This window comes from Mus caroli, chromosome 3, assembly GCF_900094665.2.
Source record: "Mus caroli chromosome 3, CAROLI_EIJ_v1.1, whole genome shotgun sequence".
NCBI lineage: Eukaryota > Metazoa > Chordata > Mammalia > Rodentia > Muridae > Mus > Mus caroli.
The window spans coordinates 134,047,079-134,063,957 of NC_034572.1; positions in this window are offsets into that span (position 1 = coordinate 134,047,079).

Here is a 16,879-nt window from a genome sequence, read left to right on the forward strand (position 1 = left end):
CAGGCAGACAACACCACAGTGCTGAAGAAATAACTTTATATATCATGCCCATGCAGCACACAAACACACACACACACACAGAGTGAGAGAGAGAGAGAGAGAGAGAGAGAGAGAGAGAGAGAGAGAACCATTGGGCTTTTCTTAAAGCCCACTCACAGACACATACCTCCCCAAACAAGGGCTACACCTCCTATTCCTTTCCAGACAGTTCTTCAGCAGGAAACTCAGCATGCAAACCTCTTGCATGCATCCCACTCGCCAGCAAGAACAACGCTGCAACAGGATCCTTCTGCACACATTTATTGGGAGAGCTTGATTGCAGAGGCGAAGAGACCCCAAGCCCAGAACTGGTTAACTTATCTATCATCTGATTGGTTAACTTGTCTCTCATCTGATTGGTTAACTTGTCTCTCATCTGATTGGTTAACTTGTCTCTCATCTGATTGGTTAATTTTGGTTAATTCTCAAAACCTCATCTTGGCAAAAAAAACTTTACTGCCTATGTATGCATGGTGGTCAGCGGAAGCCAGCGCCACTCTGCAAGGGCACATGTGGCTTCCCACACAAACCTGTGAGCCATTGGGGTCATTCTGATTCAAATCACCAGTGTCTCTCCTTAACTACTTCTGTTACCAACATGTGTCTAACTATGCTTCCCAGCTGTCAAGTCAATGAAATACAGAAGAATGGGTTTAGGCAGACAGCTAGAGTTAAAAAATGCATATAATATCATAGACATATCCAGATTGGGAAATTCTTCTAACCAAATAATCCAACTTGATGAAAAGTCAATCACAAAAGGTATTAGAGATCCTGAGAGAAAGCTCAGCAGTCAGCACACCAGTTGCTCCTGCAGAGGACTAGAGTTCGGTTCCTAGTCCCAACAAAGTGATGCAAAACAATCTGTGACAATGAGTTCACTAGGCACCCTATGCGGTGCAATATATATATATATATATATATATATATATATATATATATATATATAACATTCGCACACATAAAAGAGAATAAATGCCTAAATATAATAAAAATATAAGAATTGTTAGTAGACTACAAATCATAAAATCCAATAAGCTACTTTCAAAGGACAATGCAGCAATCCTCTTGGGTATACACTTGGATGAGAAGTAGCTTGTCTGACAATAAATTACTATTTTAGACTTTATCAATTACAGAATTATTTTTGTCTTCGTGGCCTTTGTAATAGGGAGCAGTTTGACTCATGTGAACCATTCATAATAAGTAGCATTTTTCAACATGATTTCTTGATATTGGGATATATATATATATATATATATATATATATATATATATATATGTATATATTAAATAATCCTCTAGAAAATTCTTTGGAAAAGCATTGATTGACACAACTTATTCTTTTGTGACTTATAGTGATGACTTCTTTGTCAATTTCATACCTGTATGAAATAAGTTAGATAACTTAGTGCCACCTTTTCTTATCTGTATCCCTAACTCTCATGTGTCCTATGTTCATTCAGGCCCCTCTCACATGCTCATGTCTTTTGATTTTATTTTGTAACACCTTGAGTTTAACCAGAGATATCTTCATTGTCATGGGTTTGCAACTGTCGAATGGAGTCTGGTACATTCAACAGTCTGTTCTGTGGATTCCTGTTCTGTTAAAAATGTCTTATCAAATATAGGTTCTAAATGAATAGGTTATTACATGTAAACCTGTCTGAAAAAATAATTTAAAATATTCACATAAATTATTGACATTTATTTACAGAGTGTATACATATGTTTGCACTATAAATCATAACATTTGTTTTTTCCAAGCAAAACAAAATATTTATATGTTTAAACATATCATTCTTTTAGGGCCCCAGTAGTTCTTTTTTTATTCTAAAAGCTCTAAGGTGATAAATAAATATTGATAAAGCATTTAGTGAGGTGTGTAACTATTGTAACTGCAGAAGGCAAGCTTCTTGCAAGCACTCTAATGCATGGAAAATTTCCAAGAAGAAGTCTAAGTCTCATAATTATCATCCCAGATGCTAGATTGTGTCTGCGTGGGACTAGCTCAATGTGCTGTCAGATCCAGCAGAGTTGCCGATCTTAAACCAACTGTGACTACTCTCTGTACATCTCTCTCTCTGGGGCATTAAAAAAAAAAATCTTAATTAGCTTTTGTTTCCAAGCAGGACTTCATTTTTCATGATGTTACTTTCATTTTCCTGGGATTATGAGAAGCAAATTGACCTTGACAACTCATCTATTACAATAAGTGTATTGTTTATGCAATATCTAAATTCAAGTTATTAACCTTACTGAGATAAAACCAGAGGAACATTAAGAACACACATTTTTCTTTAATACCAAAACATGAATTCGTTATGTGAAATTAGAAATCATGTGGCGATATGACAAATTTCTCAAAACAACTAGTCTGTTCTTAAACAGATTTTTATTTTCTATTTATTTTGTGAGAGTAACATTAACAAATTGAATAAAAATGACTATGCTCTGATAGGATACTTATATTGGTGATACAGTTTTGTCTAAATTCTGAATTTTGAAATTGTCAAAATACTGTGGAATATGTACTATTTTTAGAGAAAGTTTTTAAACTGTAATTTGAAGCATCCCAAAGATCCCAGGAGTAAACACTAGACCATTGCAAGATATAAGTGCTACTATAACCCCAATTTTGAGAAACTTACTCTAAATGCATTTGGATTAGACATTGTCATTCCAACTTACTTCAAATATTTCACACAATAAAATTTGACTTACTTATGTATTCAGTTAGAGTTCAGGGCAACTAAATATTCTTCCTGAATTGACTGCCAATGATGATGAAGAACAGATTTTTGACTTAAAGATGGTGGCCAAAGAAGGTACAGAACTGATTGTCATTTGCCTTCACGGATATTAACAGTGTGTTTAACAAGTAACAATATGCGTCCCCCTTTTAGCAGAAAGGCTGCTTACTAATGACATCACATTGCTTCACACAGCAGGGGCGCTCATTCCATTTGGGCATAATGACCAAGCTAACATCAGTTTTTAAGAATGTATGTTATCATTATTCATTACAGTACTGCACTGAAGCTTCTCTGGGAGGCAATAAAGAGCAAAATGTATATTTTAAAGATCCCCATTTCCCCCCTAAATGCTTGAATTAAGCTGCAGTCTGTGGTGCTCAGAGAATTGAGTTATGTCCTAAAGCAATACTTCTCTTAGAGTGCATCACGCCTGCAGATCAGGCTCTGATTAGCCTCTGTGTTTTCTAATACAGTCGATTGATTTTCTGCTACTGTAGCTGCCGTTGGATCCTGTGTGCTGGCACAGACATTCTGTCTTTTGCGTGAATGATGAATGGTTGTCTGTGAGGCTCAAGCACATACTTATTTCCTCTTAGATTAGAACAACCGTCAATATTATTTAAGTAGAGAAAAACACTGAGACAAACCAGCATGCTTAAAAACAGTTTGGGTTTGCACCACACTCCTTGTTCATACTATCTACTAAAGCGAGTGTTCTATGGGGAGTTGGTGATCGGGCTCAGGAAACACGATCTCCATCCTCTCTAGTGGAGAATGAATATACTTTATTTTAAAGGGAAGCTTGTATATTTTCTGAAACAATATTTTCTAAGAAATTTTATTCTTATACTACATTGGCCAAGACATTTGCTTTAAATGTAGACTAGAACTAGAAAGTAAACCTATAATCTGAACCCATTAAAATTTATCACAATAAATGCCTGTGTGAATTCATCTGAGTATCTTAAACCCTATATTTAAGAAAAAGTAGGTAGTGGTTATTCTCTACGCCTGGCTACATAGGAAGCTGATCCTGAGTGATCATAAACTTGAGCCTAGCCTGGATGATATATGCCAAGACTATTTTGAAAATAAATAAGAAAGTAATTTCAGTGCCAACTGACACGGATTTTGCCTTCAGACAGCCTTGCTTCAGACAGATTCATTGTAAACAGAGCCTGAGCAATGTGTTCCTGGGAGTTTAGAACTAAAAAGTGTTGTTCACAAGAGCAAGTGACAGAAACCAGGGCTAAATTAGGAGGTGCATGCGTGCAGAGGTTTGCTTTCAATCTTGTAATTCAGAGAATCCTCAGATATGCAAGCTGCCAGTCATGTGGCCCCTGAAACAGGGGCTCAGCCTTGCTCTCCTCCTGGCAGACCTCCTTGTTACAGGGTGCCTTTGGGGAAGAAGGCATGTCTCTGCTCATCAGTTCCCATCATTTGGTACAAGACGGAGAGGAAAGGGATAGCTATGGGGCTATTACTAGCCAACAATGACCAGTAGAGGAATAGGCAGATCCAATAGTACAGGGGTCTAGAGATGGGCAGTAGCAGTGTTGATCATACAATTGACATTGATCTGGATTTTTCCTGCACTGGACAGCAACAATGAGTAAAACACTTTATTTAAAATACGCTTCTAAGGAACTAAGGTAGAGCTGATTAACCAGAGTAAGCCACAATCTGAAGTTGTGCTGTAACATGCAAATTTAACCAAAAAAAGGGAGAAAAAGATTTTTGTTTTAATTAGTCTTTTTTCAATTTGTGCATAAAAAGAATCACAGTGTATTATACACTCATAGAATCTAAAATCTTAGTTTTGTGGGGATTTTTGTTTTGTTTTGTTTTTTAATAATTTGAAGACTCCTCACGGTATAAGTATGAAGCAAAGTAACAAAATTATTCCTGGTATTCAATTTTGCTCTCTCAAAACCTCCCATAAAATGTGTTATAGGATTGCTCTGTAACTTCTCAAAAGGAAAAAAAAAATACAAACTCAACCACTTCCAATGTATTCTACTTCACTAAGTAGATGATACAGACTACACAATGTCACAACATTAACATCAAAGAAACTCCCAATTCAGCTAAATATTTTAAATTTCCAAAATTCTGTATGAAAAAAGTGCTTATTGCTTTTAGAAGTCACAACTATAATTCTGCAATATTCCCGTGTATAAAATGGCACATGACTCTAAGTTTGCAGGCTCACAGGTTCATTCACAGACACAAACCAGATTATACACTAAGGCAGAGGTATGGGCCTATTTTCTCCAGATTGGGAGTAGCAAATGCATACATATTTACTTGGTGGAATTGTTTCGCCTCATGAAGAGTTATCTTTTTGAAAACATAAACCTATGCCATTTACTCTACAACAGCATGCATTTTACTTTTCTTCTTTTCAGCTATAACCCGTTGATGTTTTGTTAAATAATTCACATAGGACATGAGTGGTATTTAAAAAAATTTTATTGACACTCAGTGCCCTAAATGATTGATACCAGGATACCTAATTAATTCATATTACAAGTGATATAGTCTATAACAATTTCAAGTCACAACAGGCTAATGGGTAAGCCTGTGCCTCTAGCTCAAGCAGATACATTAATATCCATCTTCTCTTGCTTTGGCTGCTTGATGTTTATGCTACACGGGAATTTCCACTATTGATGGCAAATCATATGAAACTAGACTGATCTGCCTCCTTCTATATTCTTTCCAAAAGTAGACTTATCCAGAAATCTAAAGTTAATGAGGCAGACTCATTACAGTATACATCTTCTAGGCATTGCTTTCACTTTAGTTGAGCAGCTGAGAAAATTGGATAGGTAGGAACACAAAGCAAAAGCATGCATACACATCACCAGGCTGAATCAAGGCAAAGTTTACAATTGGGAGTTCATAGAAAAATGCCTGGGAGACTCAAGTCAATCCACACCCTGGGGCAGTCCTCACACTTGAGAGTAGATCCTATAGTAACATTAAGAAAAAAAAATGCGGGGCTGGCGAGATGGCTCAGTGGTTAAGAGCGCCAACTGCTCTTCCAAAGGTCCCGAGTTCAAATCCCAGCAACCACATGGTGGCTCACAACCATCCGTAACAAAATCTGATGCCCTCTTCTGGAGTATCTGAGGACAGCTACAGTGTACTTACATATAATAAATAAATAAAAACCTTAAAAAAAAAAAAAGAAAAAAAATGTTCAAGTTCCTAGTGGAGTAGGAAGTTAGAAAGGTTTAGTCAATCCACTGATCCACTCACCTATTTCCAAGAAGTCAACCATATTAAAATAGGGGCATCTAATACTTGTGGATATTTGAAGAATCAATGTCATGTTCTTGGGAAGAAATGACTCATCTATTGTAATCAAAATCAACTAAGCTAGTGTGCCTTAAGGACATTATATTAACCTATTTAACAACATAATGTAAATTAGTACAGCCTCACCACCTAGAGAAGAATGAAATTATATCTATATATTTCACTCTGTACAAAACTTAGTAAAGTAAGAGATTGCAGGTTAATCTTCATGAGTCAGTGATACAATTTTGCCACAAAGAATGCCACGAAAATCTCCAATAATGGTTAGTGTTGTGTATGTTTGTTTGTTTGTTGTGAAGTTTAAACTTTCTCCTGAACAGTTTCTCCTCTCCACAGCCAGCAATTTCTTATATGTTTCATGTGGATTCAGCTTTATCATGTGTATGCATGCTTATGCTGTGTGAGTTGCTACACATCTACTTTTCTCAGCTGCTCAACGAAAGTGAAAGCAATGCCTACAGGATGTATATTGTAATGAGTTTACCTTACTAGCTTTAAATGTCTGGGTAAGTTTACATTTGGAAAGAATATAGAAGGAGGCAGATCAGTCTAGTTTCACATGATTTGCCATCAATACTGGAAGCTCCATGTAACGTAAACCTCTAGCAGCCAAAGCCACACAAGATGGATATTAATGTATCCCCTGGAGTGATCTACTTGGAGATAGACGCACAGCCTTATCCATTAGCCTGTTGTGATTTTAAATTGTTTCAGAATTTACATACTCATTGGGAACACTATAGAATACATATTGATGTCACTTACAAATAGCTGTGCAGCCTTAGGAAAATATTTAAATTATGTGTTACCTTGTAGTTAATATAATGTTATAATCACAACCTCTCTTTGAAATATGTCATGTATAAAACACTTGATGGTAAATAGTACCTGGCACATGTAGGTGTTCATATAATGCTCAGCCACTCTTGTTTATGTGATAAGTCTAAGAAATCAATGAAGATACAGACAGGGATTGTGATATGAAATGATTTCTATAATATTATTTGCAGTAGGGGAAAAACCCAAAAATACTACATGAATCATAGTGTGGAACTATGCATAACTAAGCAAAATTTTTAGGTGACATGTGATATGTAAATCGGCAGAATAGATAATATTGAATTAAAATATATCAGTATTACATCAGTGAGATAAATTGTGGTAAACATTACATGAAGTATGATCAATTTTATTAAATTTAAAATAGATGCATTGAGATACAGTAAATTCTGGATGTAAAAATATAGTGCACAATTGGATATCTTGGAATGAGTTATAGTGCCCTTTTAATATTATATAGCATTTCCCAACTCATAGTGAAACAAGAATTTCTTTTAAAAAGAGTAAATTAATTTACACTGTTTAAATACTTCCCCAAATTATATCAACAGTCTTAAATCTAATAAATCTTTCAGTAAATAAGATTGTTTGATATGTAGTTTACACACCTCCCCAAAATATATGATGTTTCTAAATGAGAAAGTACCCCCTATAATGAAGTTCTTTTGCTTTGAATGTAACAAAACTTTATAGATATTTTCCATAAAACTGACTTGAGATAGTACTGATGAATTATTAAGTGGCTATTTTATGTCTTAAAGCAATAATAGTACCAGCTTGACCTACAGGTAGCAATCTAGAAACACTGAAGTCTGATGAACATAGAGTCAATACTACAGAAAGAGCTATATCATGTAGTTATCCTCCTTCTGTATTGTTTCGTTTTTCTTGGCAGAATACACAATGATCTCCAAATGTCTTTGAGATTTTTATTTTTCTGTCTTATAGATGTGTAACTTTGATTATTAACTCCTGACATTTTCATTCATTCCATTAAATGGATGGTTTTGTTGACCATAGAAAATATTATGTCAATCTACTCGTCTACTAGTAGAACACATCAATCAATAATTCACGTAGTCAAAGTGTACCCAGGAATCATTGTTTATAGAGAGGAAATCTTGTAGCATAATTATAAATCAGGAGCAAGGAACAGAAGATGTCTCCAGGGGCAAAAACACTTCCTGCTGAGTCTCAGGATCTGAGATTGCTTCCTGGAACCCTTATGGAATAAGAACACTAACTCTGAGCACTCGGGAGGCAGAGGCAGGCGGATTTCTGAGTTTGAGGCCAGCCTGGTCTACAAAGTGAGTGCCAGGACAGCCAGGGCTACACAGAAAAACCCTGTCTCGAAAAACCAAAAAAAAAAAAAAAAAGAAAAAAAAAAGAAAACTAACTCTGAGAGTTTTCTCAGACATACAGACACATGTGGAGAGATAATATCTTGTGTATTATATGGATGCTATGGCCTATGGCTTGAGCAAGAAACAGGAGGTGGGAGATTTGGGAGACAGAAAGAATTTTGGGATAGAGTGAGGTGCTGTGATTCAAATGGGAAGATGTAAGGAGACAGACACAGGGTAATTAGCACAGCTAACCACTAACCTGGTAAAATGTAGACTTAAATAAATGGAGTATCTCACTATTCTAGTCAGAGAGGAGTCTAGCTATATGGTCACGATATTTGTGAATATGTTTTAAGTCTGAGTATCTTTCCTGAGAACATGGACTGAGATAGAACCAGACCTAATATCTGCATACATGCACTGGTATAAGTTCTCAATAGATTGAGAGTTGGGGCAGTAGTAAAGAGATGGCTCAATTGTTGATAGATAATGCTGCTCTTGCACAGGTGTTGAATTTGATTCTAAGCACACATGTTTGGCAGATCACGCCTCCCTATAATAATTCCAGAGCCTCTGATACCTCATACAGACACACTAAGTACCTGTTCACATGTGCGTGCGCGCACACACACACACACACACACACACACAAGCAAAATCTATGTTTAAAGGGGCAATTATCTTAATAGAAAATAAAATAAAATTTCTCTCACAGAGACTTAATGAAACAAACCACGATGCCATGTCAAAGAGTATTAGGCTAGATGAAAGAATTGCCCTTTTATGAAGCAAAGGTTATGGTAATCTCAGCTTCTCCAATCCTCTGCCTGTTCATGGCAGATTGTTCCTGACTTACCAAAAACCGCAATACTAGTGCATCCTTGGGTAAAATCAAAGAATTACAAAATGCCATCAGCAGTTGCTATGGTATCTTCAGAGAGAGACTTTAACTGCAGATAAGCAGTGCTATCTATGTACATTGTCCTAGAAATGGGAATGCATGAACTTGATGACAAAGGGGAGGGAAGCATGGCCAAACACCTATTTCCTGATTTACAGAAAAAGATGACTCTGGTACCTGCAGATCTTAGGTGGTTTTGTCATTGATGATGTTTGTATATTTTAGTTAGTTTCTTTTTGTTTTTTAAACTTTCTCCTGAATAATCCTTCCTTGCCACATCCTCCTGTCCCAAAACTTGGGTTTGGCAGATTATTGATCCTCAGTACCAAGAAATTTTGGCAGTTTATAGATGCAATGTACTTGGAAGCCTGTGTGAGACATTATTATCTCCAGCCCAGTTTCCATCCCAGCGTATTCCACAGGGATCCAGGATAATGTATGTGCTGCTATTTTTATTCTCCAGAGCCAAAAAACTATGTACAGGATCAGAGAAACAGACACAGAGCCCTTCTCTGATCTAATCAATGTATGACATTGTTTGCTTGTATTGTATGCTTCCTGTCTTTATTAAATAGGTCTATATTTATATAGCATAAAAATAAATAAAAAGACAAGGAGTCTGAAACTGATTGTATATCTTTCTGGGACTTAGTCCCAGAAATTACACAGTGAGACTGAGGATCTTTTCCAAGAGTGCAACTTCCAGAGAGTCAAGTGGACAAGATATCAACTTTCTATTTACTTATCAAAAATGTAGCAGGGGCATCCCTGCCCATCTTTTAATGGTTATCATTGAATATTTAAGTACCAGCTCATGACATTTAAACTCAAACATACATTTTTTTCACATGAACACATATCTGGAAGATCCAGATTCTGGATTAAATACTTTTTTCATGCATAAATATTTCATGAACTGCTACTATTTATATGGTTTTTAAAGTTGGATAATATCACAAGTGTTTTCTTTTCACCATTAACTCTAGCTTTCAAAACTCAGAATTAACATTTTAATAGATCTACACATATTATGTATATAACCAGTTTCACTGTGTGGATTAACACACATGATAGCTAAACCCCTCAGTTATCAACATATTTGTAAATACTCATTTTAAATTTGCCATTTTAATTTGAAAAGTTTAAAATAAAATTAGTTGAAATGGAATTAAGCTCTGATTTCCTCTGAAATATTCATACCAATTTTTGGTCATTTTATTTAACACAAAAAAACAAAAATATAACTGTGAGGTATAACTGGTAAGGTTGCCACCAGAGAAGACTACTGAGGCAATAGAATAATCAATAAAAATTCTTTATTTATTTATCTCAACCCCATTGTAGCCTTGAATATTTTTAGGGTGGGCTTTTAAGTGTATACACAAACAAATCATGTTCGTGGGGGTACACCCCAGTCAGTAAGGAAAGTTAGCCAGAAGCAGAACTACAGATGCCAAAATCCAACATTAGTACATTTAGGGTCTTTTCAAAAACTATGGACTTTGATGTATTTTGTCTTTGTTCTCCTTTTATCCAATTCTATGGCCTGTTTTCTGGGTTGAAGGGCCTAAAAGGTACTTATATCAAGGTGTCAGTTGTGCTAAGGGGACCTAGTAAGACCTCCAGACCTATTACAGTAACAAAGAACTTTTGAGTGTAACCTATCTAAAAAGCAAGCAATCAGCAATCTCCCTATCACATAATTACTGTTTTTCTACTGTTGCATACTCAATCTAGAGTTATCTAAATTGTAGTATCTGAGTTTTTCTTTGATAATGGACTAATAAGATAGACTCTAGTAACGAGACAGATGTCAATAAGGGCTCTCTGTCATTTTTATTTCTTCTCTTCTTTACCCCTTTACCTCTCCATAAAAATATGATTCTAGATACAAATGTTATAATGCTTGCTCTTGAGAGGGTGGCATTTTTATTAAATTCTTGAGAATGTCACATATTTACACAATATCTTTGTTCATATGCACTCCAAATTCTTCCTGTAACACCTTCCGGATATATACTCAATGCCTACCACACAACCCAGATTCCTGCCTTTTGGTTTGTTTGTTTAATATGCACTTTACTATGGATTTGAAATACTGAACTAAATTCAAGATAGCAGTTGATAATTGAAAATAAGTAGACATCTACAACAGATTACAATAACTGTTACATATTAACATCAAAAGAGATAAGAAATGGACTGGGAAACTAAGAGATGCCATATAAATCTTCATGAGCTAGTTCTACAATTTTGAATTAAAGAACAGAACACTGCCATGAAAATATTCTTTATCTTTATTCTTCCTCATTTGCATATCATAAAATCCCACAAGCTATCTCGATGTTTTGTCATGACTATATTTTATGATTTTAAAAAATATACTTGTTGATATCATAATTACATAACTTCTCATTTATTTTTCTTTCCTTCAAACCCTCCCATCAAACTATCCTTTTATCTTTTTCAAATCTATGGTTATTTTTCCTTTAATTGTTATTACATTATTGGTGTATATGTATATTCCTCTTTTTGAAATAACCCACGGAGTACAACTTGTGTTGCTCATATATGCATGTGTATAGGACCATATAATGGACATGGCCAAATTATCAAGTGCTATGTCCTATAAGAAAACGGCTCTCCCCTAACAGCCATCAACTCTCAACAGTGTCTCCACTGGTGGTGGGGATTGCTGTGTACATCTGCCTATCTGTCTTATAATGTCTGATGGCTTGATATGTGCAGATCTTGTGGAGCTAACTGTAGATATTGGCTGTTACACTATGAGAAGAAACTGAAGTCTCTGTCTCTCATGGACCAAGTAACAAGAAGACTAGTCTTTGAGATCAGATCTAAACTCAGTATCATGATGTTTCTTGTTACTCTATGGACTAAAGTTTCAGCCATCACTCTTCCCAGAACTTGTATAGCCTCCTCTCATTCACAGGTGGCATAATATCTATGACATACTATATGTAGCATATCACCTACCCGGGGTATGCTGTGTATTTATGGGCGTAGGGTCTTGAGCAGAACTGTACAACTGCTCTACCAATGACTGGTGTGATCTAACTTGCCCTGTATGGAACATTTATCCATCGATAGCCTTGTTTTCAGTTACTTGCTCCTGAAGTCATTTCAACTAAAGAGATAGAGAAAAATCACACCAGCCATCATCCTGCTGGTAGGCACAAAGAGCCAAAGAAGCCTCAGGAAGATTTTTGGTCAGTTTCCATTCATCATTATCTACTCCCACTGGGTTTCTGGTGTGGACTACAGCTGCGTGAAAGAAGAAGGTCCCTTTGTTAACTCTTGACAGCTAATCATCAAACATACACAACTAAGCAGATGTGGATCGCATTTTTCAATATTCAAGCCCACAATGAGAGGAGCTGCCAGTTAGGATTATCATGTTCAGTAAAGCTCTCCTTCAAAATTAAATATTAAAAATTTAATTTTAAATAATTAATTTAATACAAAATAAATATTAAACAAAGATTTTTCACTATAGGGGAAATTGAGCGGTTCATGGTCACCAGAGTGACCTATTCAAAAATATTTCAGAGTTAGCCACATGCAGAAGTGAAAATTATATACTTCAATGTTAGATGTTATTGCCAATGTGGAACAAACTAGAGGCATCTTGGAAGAGGGAAGCTAATTGAGGAATTTTTTTAATCAACTCGTACACTGGCATCTGTGGGGCCCTCCTTGACTGCTAATTTATGTGGGAAAGCCCAGTCCATTCTTGGCTGTTACCTATCAGCAAGTGACTTTGGACTATACCAAAACTATCCAGATAAGCATGGAGGAGGGAGAAGGCAAGAATGTATGAAAGGGAGTAGCCTTCTTCAATGGTCTCTGTCAGAAGGTTGCTGATTGAGTTCCTGTCCTGACTTCCTCTGATGGTAAATTAGAAATGCTAATATGAAATAAATCATTTTTTGTTTGTTTGTTTGTTTGTTTTTGGTTTTTTTCGAGACAGGGTTTCTCTGTATAGCCCTGGCTGTCCTGGAACTCACTTTGTAGACCAAGCTGGCCTCGAACTCAGAAATCCGCCTGCCTCTGCCTCCCGAGTGCTGGGATTAAAGGCTTGTGCCACCACGCCCGGCAAAGCAATTTTTTTTTTTATCATTTTGTATCACAGTAGCAGGAAAGAAAATTTATATAAATTATCACAAGGGATTCAGAAGATAAAATCCTACTGACAGGGTAAACTACAGAAGAGAAATAGGCCTCAATCAAATATCCACAATAGAGTACACTGCTGCCCTTTTTTATGAACTGTATTCTAGGTCAAAAAAATACATTTTATAATTTCCAAAAATATAATCATATCTTATATTTTTATCATAAAAATAATCTAAATATTAATAACAAAGAAACTATAAGTCAAACAAATGCATACACACTAGTCATCAAATGCTTGAATATACAATGGGGAAAAGAGGTTGAAAATTAAACATCTTTTTTAAATAAATGAAAGTAGAACTCCATCTCATGCAAGTCTGTAAGATGGCTTTTTATTGTAATGAACCCCTTACCTAAGAGAAATATTTAGTTCAATTTCTCAGTTATCTAGAAATATATAAAAATGTGAAAATTAGTAGAATGAAGTAACAAAGACAATAAACCAGTGAAATATATAACATCAATACAAAATAAGTGAAATTAGGTGATTCTTTATTAAGACAAATTAAAAAAATAAACTAGACTAAAAAATAAAATGAAAAATGACTAAACCAGCTTAGTCAGTCAACTGGGTCTCAAGGGAGAGAACGATGATTGAAAAAGAAAAAGAAAAAAAAACAATTAGACAAAATTATAACATGAGTCCAGCCAGTTCTGAGGCTGAAGCAACTTTATCTCTCTCCAGTCCACTCTTATATCATTCTAGGTACATCCAAAACCATGGTCAGCTCTTAGATCACAGACAAAGTAATTAAGCAAACTAGTGAGCCAAGAGATCACACCAGGTAATAATTAAGCAAAGCAGTAAACAAAACCCAATGGTCAGTGTTTCTGATATTCTTTTTTTTTTTTTTTTTTTTTAGGTATTTATTTCATTTACATTTCCAATCCTATCCCAAAAGTCCCCCACACACTCCCCCACCCACTCCCCCAACAACCCACTCCCACTTCTTGGCCCTGGTGTTCGCCTGTACTGAGGCATATAAAGTTTGCACGACCAAGGGGCCTCTCTTTCCAATAATGGCCGACTAGGCCATCTTCTGCTACATATGCAGCTAGAGACATGAGCTCTGCGGGTACTGGTTAGTTCACATTGTTGTTCCACCTATAGGGTTTCAGATCCCTTTAGCTTCTTGGGTACTTTCTCTAGTTCCTTCATTGGGGGCCCTGTGATCCATCCAATAGCTGACTGTGAGCATCCACTTCTGTGTTTGTTAGGCCCTGGCATAGTCTCACAAGAGACAGCCCAGTGACAAAAGCCAAATTCCTAGAAGCAGCATCAAAAGCTCTCAAAAGAGAAACAATACACAACTCCATAGAATAAAGCATTGGCGTTATACTGTACAGTTTAACCAGCAAAATGGGACAGAGGGTTCCCTAGCAACACAGGATATCCACCTGTAGAGGAATGAAATTAGATCTAAACCTTTCTTTTTCTATAAAATTAATTCAAAGTAGACTACAGACTGTAATTTAAAACCTGAAAAGGGGTAGGAAGTGGTGGCACACACCTTTAATCCCAGCACTTGGGAGGCAGAGGCAGGCAGATTTCTGAGTTTAGGCCCAGCCTGGTCTACAGAGTGAGTTCCAGGACAGCCAGAGTTATACATAGAAACCCTGTCTTGAAAAACCAAAAACCAAAAATGAAAACCAGCCAACGAACAAAACAAACAAACAAACTAAAAAACAAACCCTGAACCCTGAAACGGAAACTGATAGAGGAAAACAGGGAATACACTCTGTTATGGGTATAGGCAAAAGATTTTTCTAGACAAATTTCTATAGCCCCAAGAATCAACATGATATTATATGAAATTTAAAAGTTTTGGAAGTGGTTTGCAACCCCAGTAGGAAGAACAACAATATCAAACTGGACCCTCCAGAACTTCCAAGCATGAAGCCACCAACCAAAGAGTACATACACATGTAGGGACCCAGGGCTCTACCTGCATACATAGCAGAGGATGGCCTTTTCTAGTATCAATAGGAGGGGAGGCCCTTGGTCCTGTGAAGGCTCAATGGCCCAGAAAGGGGAATGCTAGGGCAGTGAGTTAGGAGTGGTTGGGGTTGGGGAGGAGCACCCTAATGGAAGAAGTGGGAAGGTGTTATGGAATAGGGCATTTGTAGAGGGGAAACCGGGAAGGGGGATAACATTTAAATTGTAAATAAATAAAATAACCAATAAAAAATTAAAAAAAAAAGTTTTTGGACAGCAAAATTAATTGTTCACAGAACAAAGTAACACTATATATAACAGGAGAGAAATCCCTGCCAGATGTACTTCAGATAGGGACTAATATCCAGAAATACAAAGGACTGCAAAGATGAAATGAGGAAACAAAACTGCCCATCAACAACCAGGTTAATGAAAGGAGCAAAGAGAGAAGAAGAAATACAATGGCTGTAATGGTTTGTATATACTAGCCCAGGGAGTGGCACTAGTAGGGAGTGTGGCCTGGTTGAAGTAGGTGTGTTTCTGTGGGTGTGGATTTTAAGATCCTCATCCTAGCTTCCTGGAAGCCAGTATTCTGCTAGCAGCCTTCAGATGAAGATGAACTCTCAGCTCCTCCTGTACTATGCCTGCCTAGATGCTACCATGCTCCTACCTTGATGATAATGGGCTAACCTTTGAACCTTTAAGCCAGCCCCAATTAAGTGTTCTCATTTATAAGACTAGACTTGGTTATGATGTCTGTTCACAGTCATAAAACCTGATCTAAGACAATGGCTGATAAGAATTTTTAAAAGTAGTCAACATCTGTAGACTTCAGAGAAATGCAAACTGAAGTACTTCATGGTGAATGTTCTTTCTAGTCAGAACGTTTCTTGTCAGTAAACCTGACAGCAAATGTTGGAAATGATAAAACCTTATTCACTGCTGTTGGAAATATAAATTAGTACTGCCATGGTGGATAGCAGTATAGAGAGTTGATTAAAAAAAAAAAAACATACAATTTGGAGCACTATATAACTCAGCTACCCCAATCCTGGGCATAACCCCAAAGATTCCATATCTTACCAAAGATTATTTGCATATTTAAGCTTACTGATTCTCTATATGCAATAGTACTAGAGCTCTGGAGGGTTTCAAAGCCTAAAGGACAATGTGTGAAGTTCCATGAAAAGAAGACTTGGACCAAGAAATGCAGTTCACACACCCTACTCTTTCACTGAGACAACTCAGGCCACTGTTTTTATACATCTATTTTTTTCATAGCTGAAAAAATTTTACATTCACTTTCTCATTTTCTCACATACATACAATCTCTTTTAAGAACTTCGTATGTCCAACAATACTTTGCATAGTGTATTGTTTCCCTTCCATTTCTTCCTCAATCCCCATGGTTTCCTGCTAACACATGAACTGTATCAAGAAAGAGTAAACATAGGTTCAGCGAACAATTAGTATCTAACCTGGCACATTGGTACATAATCAAGTGACCATGGTTGGCATCAATTGGGGTTACAGTACATAGCGA